The following is a 6,000-nucleotide window of genomic DNA, read 5'->3' as shown; positions in this document are numbered from 1 at the left end:
CTCCTGTCTCTGCCTGCTGCTCGGGGCAGGGATTTGCTCACCTGCCTCGTTAAGCCCAAGCTGTTCTTTAAAGGTCATTGTGGATGTTTCTGCAGTCAGAATGTTTTCTCCTCCCTCTGGATACCCCTGCCAACCCTGGTGACAGGTGCAGAGCCAAGCCCCCACAGCCAGGTGGGGCTCCATGAGCGACCTCTCAGTCACGGCTGTGACAGAACCCCCAACTTCCTGTGGCTGGCTCAGGGTCTGTGGCCCAGCCCCCTTCCTGCTGAGCCACACGTTTTGCCTGATGTCCCCAAAACAGGTCAGTTTTTAAACCTGTGGCTCCCTAAACAAGGGTTAGACTTGAATAAAGAAACAATGCATCTTTTCTGTGGAAAGGACAAGATGGGAGTGGCAGGGAAAGAAAGGTAAGAAAGGGCTAGGAAAAGGTAGAACAGGAACGCAGAGGCAGAACAAGGCAAGGGAAGGAAACCTAAGGTAAGGAAGGGGTATGTAAGGCTTCCCTTGTCAGAGCTTGTCAACTTCTCCCTTGCCCCGTGCGCCGTTGGGAGCTCTGTGAAGGGTTCTAAGGTCGCCTCGGTCACGGCGCTGCGGCTCTCACCTGCAGTCGCGCCCGCCCTGCTGAATTAGCACCGGTGCTTAGCTGTGTACGCTATTTATACCCTCCGGCAGGTACAGCGCGGCCCGGCCCAGCCAATCACAGCCACAGGGGGTGCCCGGCCCAGCCAATCACAACCACAGAGCAGGCCCGGTCCAGCCAATCCCGGCCCGCTTGTCCCTGCCCCGTTCATTTCCCCGAGCTCCGCTCTCCCCTCAGGCCCTGCCTCCGCCGCACCGGGAGCCGGTCACACCCGCTCCTCGCCGTCCCCTCCTTCCCCGGGGAGAGCTCCCAGCCGGGACCTGAACGGGGAGCCCCTGTCGGATCTTCCCGGGCCCCAGAAGCGCCTTCCGGGGGCTGCCGCAGCGAGGCCGGAGCGGCGCCTCAGGCGAACGGGAAGGCGGGGCCAGGCTGAGAGGCGGGGCCGCGGCTGAGTGGGCGGAGCTTGGCTGGAAGGCGGGCGGATTGAAAGGGCTGCCGTGATTGGACGAGGCGAAGAAAGGCGGGCTGGGATTGGCGGGGCCGGGCGCTGCCTCTGTCTGGGTGGGCCGGGCTTGGGATCTGTGGGGAGCGGCCGAGGGGAGCCGGGGATGTGAGGGGCGAGGGCCGGAGGGCGAGGCCAGGAGCTCTTCCCGTGGGTCTGGTACCTCCAGAGGGGGCCGGGAGCCCTTCCCGCGGGTCCGAGTACCTCCAGAGGGGGCCGGGAGCCCTTCCCCTGGGGCCGGGTACCCCCGGGCGGGACTAGGAAGGGTCAGATAAACAAGGCATGGAACAGGCTGGCAAGGGAGGGAAGGGAAGGGAAGGGAAGGGAAGGGAAGGGAAGGGAAGGGAAGGGAAGGGGCGTGCTGGACAAGGCAAGCGAGAGCTTTGTAAGGCAAGGAAGGGAGGATGGGGCAGGTGAGCCGTAATCAATGGAGGGACAAGGTACATAAGGCAATTGAGGGAGTGGTTGAAAGGCGAGGTGAGGCAGTGCACGGGAACAGCACAAGCTCAGGACAGAGGGAATGGAAAGCTGCCCTGATGGAAAAGGCCCTGGCAGTGCTGGCTCACCGTGGCTGAACATGAGGCACAGTGTTCCCCAGAGGGTCAGGAGGCCACGGGCATCTGGCCTGAACCTGTAGTGTGCCCAGCAGGACCAGGCCAGTGAATTCCTCTCTGCCCTGGGTGAGACCACCCCTGCAGTGCTGCATCCACTTCTGAGCCTGTCACAGCAAGAAAGACTTTGAGGGGCTGTTGCATGTCCAGAGAAAGGAATGGAGCTGGGGAAGGGTCTGCAGTGTCAGTCTCTGAAGGAGCTGGGGGTGATCAGATTGGAGAAAAGAAGACTCAGGGACCTTTCTGCTGTCTTCAATTCCCTGAGAGGAGAGTGGATATCAGACTCTTCTCCCAGGGAATAAGGCACAGGATAAGAGGAAATGGCCTCAAGCTGCACCAGAGGAGGTTCAGGTTGGACATCAGGAGGAATTTTTCCATGGAAAAGATGGATAAGCACAGGAACAGGCTGCCCAGGGCAGGGTTGAAATCACAATCTCTGGAACTGTGCACAAAACAACTGCACCCAGCACTCAGTGCTCCAGTCTGGTTGACAAGGTGGTGATTGGTCACAGGTTGCACTGAATGATTTTTGGAGGTGCTTTTCAACCTTAATGCCTGATAAAAAGGGCCAAGAAGAGCACTGAAAAACGCCTTTGCTGATCTTTTCCATTTAGAATGTTTAATTACATTTTTAGACATTCATTTCTCTTTGCAGTGACACATTTCTAAAGGTTGTGCATGTCAGCATTGGGTTGTTGAAACAAAAGCTTCCAGCAGGGTTAAAACTGGGAGCACAGATAGTAAATATGAATGAACCTTTTTAGTAAATGAAGCATCTACTTTTATCATTAAAATGAAAGCAAACCCAGATTTTTTGTTGTTGTTTGATGGCTCTGGTAATAACCAAAGAAAAAAGAACAAACCTAGTGCAATACAAAATATGAAACTTCAGTGATTTCAGACATTGCCTCAGTGGGCTGATTAACTGTTCAAGTGCTTAAACATGCAGAAATGTAGGTGATAATCTGTGTTTTACCTTAAAAATAAGGCCAGTGGAGCTTCCTCTTCATAAACTGCTGAATAGAAGTATATTGCAGAGTCTTCAGCTTAGAAAATTAAAATTAAATAGTGCTCTTATTAAAATGCTAAGTAATAACACCAGGCACTAATTCTTATCTGATTTAAATAAAGACAAAAGATATTTCTGAAGTGGAAGCTCGATGCTGATGCAACATTTCCCCCATGTATTTACACCACTTAAGGTTTATACGTTTCTCTGTGATGCTTTTTAGCATGTACCTCAAGACTTTTCTCATCATAACTATGAGGTGCTGGAACTAATTAATAAAAGAGCAGTCCTGCTGCAAGAGAGGTCATTTAGATTTTAGTTTAAAGCAGTCAAAACATGCTTAGAACTTCTTGATATAATTTCACATCTCTAGAAGGAATCCTGTGAATTAGCAAAGGAAAGCAGCCAGTGGACACTGCTCTTGGTTAAAGAGCTGCAGAGCTCTGACTGATTTCTGCACTAACCCAAAGCTGTCTGGGACCTGAGGTGGAAGCATCAGAAGCATCAGAACTGTCCCCAAGAAATTAGATGAAGCCAAGAGCAGCATTTGCTTCACTAACACTCAACATTTTAGCTGCTGATTTTGAGTTCTTTTGAGAAGTTCCTCCCATGAATTGTTTGTGTTCCAGAGTGTGTGCGCCTCAAACGGGCAGGGATGGATTTCCTCATCCTCAGTCCCACCCCCAGGCTTGCTGAGATGGGTTAGGAGTGGGTGACAGCAAAATTTAAATGTGTTATCTGAGTGTGTGTGAAGCAGCTTGAGAAGTCAAAACTATGGATATTCTGCACTCTGTATCATAGGAGAGGTGTGAAATGAGCACAGGATATTACCAGCATTTCTTAAAAAAACTGAGAGAAGAGGCAGCTCCAGAGAGCTCTGTGGGCTATGGGATGGAACTGCATGTTCCAATTAAATCCATGGTGCCAGCAGCTCACACAGCTCTGAAACCAGTGCTGTTTACAGGAGCCAGGCACTAAAACAGAAAAAAAAACAAAAAGGCTTATTGGAATTACAGTTTCAAACGTGATACCCTGGGATTTTTTTCTTTAGGGGATTGACTTGGACCTGTCTTAGTTCATCTTGTGGGCTCTTCCTTTTGTCTCTGCTTGACTTGCACAACTGGGGTGGAAATAAGTGATGGTGGAAGCACAGAAACAGCTTAAACTGTGGTTTTTTTCTGCCAGGCACGGTGTTGGGACAGGGATATTTGATAACTACAGATAACTGAGTCTGGGCTGCATAACATGATCGTGGGTTTCCAATAGCTGGGAGGAAGGCAGTGGAAAAGCAGAATTGTTACCTAATATTTCACTTGATTTCTTTATGAAGGGTTTTCATAACCTGAAAATTATTGATCTGCCACATGAGAAAACTCCTTCTCCAGAGTGAATGAAGACAGGCACCAGAAAAATTACCTGATGGAAAGTGGATATTTTCTTTGAGGGGAATTCTGTCTTTTGTCTCAGGAGCAGTGCAGAGAGAAACCTTGTATGTTCATCCCTGGAAATATGGCATGTACAGAAGATCTGGTTGGGAGTCAAGTTATCTATTTTGTTATCTTAGGTAAAACTGAGCTGGAACTGCTGAGATCTGGATCTGACTGCAGCTGTGGAGTGTTTCATGTAATCAGCCTCTTTAGGAGACTTTTGATCTGCAGCTGACAGATCTGAGACCCCAGGCTGCTCCAAGGAAGCATGTGAGTGGTTTTTTATCTTTTTGAGGGAAGTGTCAGAGGGGCTGAGAGATCCCCCTTATATTGTGAAGAGATCTAGCTGGTGTTTGTACTAGGAAGATCAAATTCAATCTTCACAAGGAGAAATCTTATTCCCCTTCTCCAGGATTTCATCATTCAGGCCAGAAGAGTTTGGGGTTCTAACCCAGCACCAAAAATGACACTTGCTTGCCACTTTACTTCTACTTCAGGCACAAACCAAACCAAACCAAGCCCAGGTCTTTCACTCTTCAGGGCTAACAGGAGAAAATGATGAGTTGTAGAATTACAAGATGTCTCACACCTTTCTCTGAAAAGTATAATGGGTATGGGCTTTCCTTATCCTTATCCTTACACTTTCCTTTTCCTCCTGTGAACCACCAGAATGTTCCCCACTCTCTGAACAGGGAGCAGCAGTGCACAGAAGAGGGATGATTTAATGAGGGTCTAGGACAGCCTGCAGTGCTGGAACATGCTGCTGAGGCTGGCAAGCAAAGCTACCACTGCCCACACACCACCAGAACATTTTCTCTCTTCTCTTTCTGCCTTCCTGTGCTTCTCCTCCCCTGGTCCCTCCCTTTCCCCTTCCCATGGAACATCCCATATGCCATTCCATGCAATCCATGGGTTCTGCTCTGCACCATCCCCAATTTCTCCTCCCTTGCTCTGATACCACCAGGGCCATCATCCCCCTTAAGCTTCATGACATTGCCAGGAGAGAGTTGCCTTCACCTTGGTGGGCTTGGATGAGCCAGAGGAGTGGGGACAGTTTGTGTTGGGCTTGTTGCCTCCTGTCTGATGAGCTGTGTAGTTTTTGAAAGTGAAATGTGTGTTGAGAAAAGGAAAAGGAGAGATGTGCAGCAGAGGGTACCAGAGCAATAGCAGTCACCATGATAAACTTGGTGCTGGTGGGGAACTGGAAAAGGTGGAAGTCTGGGGAAAGCAGAAGTCAAGGTGGGACCTGTAACCCCTCAGACACATCTGAACACAGGGAGCCACCCCTGCTCTGCTGTGTGGGCTGGGTTGGGTCAGGCAAATAATGTCCCAAGGACACAGAGCTTGAATGGAGTGTTAGAAATCTGACTAGCTCTGGGCAGATGCAGGAGGAAAAACCTGTATGTGAAAAAGCAACCACCACCACCAGGAGGCAGAAATTATTGTGGACAACTGAAAAACTGGATTATGCAGCTGGTGCTGTTCTCTGGCCAGGTGAGCAAGGTTAAAATGCATAAAGGAGAGGAGGGTGTCTCACAAAATCAGGGCCATGTTATCCCATGGAATGCATGAATGAGACCAAGGAAAGAAAGAGAGGGACCAAGCATGGAAGATTAATTCTGCACATTCAAAAACTGCTCTGAAGAAGAAAATGTGGAGAGGCCATGAAGGACTGTCTGGAGAAGCCACCTATAGCAACCTATCTTGGAATATTTCATCAGGCACCTGTAGCTTAGAAGGACTTTTTCCTGAGCAGTACTCAGGGAGCTTCATGGGGAATTCAGGTGTACAACAAATGTCTCCAGAACTTCTGCTCCTGTGCGCTGATCATTAGCCAAGACAGAATGGAAAGAAGTCTCAAACTGGAGATG

The sequence above is a fragment of the Zonotrichia albicollis genome, chromosome 15 (genome assembly GCF_047830755.1).
Source record: "Zonotrichia albicollis isolate bZonAlb1 chromosome 15, bZonAlb1.hap1, whole genome shotgun sequence".
NCBI classification, from domain to species: domain Eukaryota; kingdom Metazoa; phylum Chordata; class Aves; order Passeriformes; family Passerellidae; genus Zonotrichia; species Zonotrichia albicollis.
The sequence above is the reverse complement of the archived record's forward strand: the minus strand, read 5'-3'. Positions refer to the sequence as shown.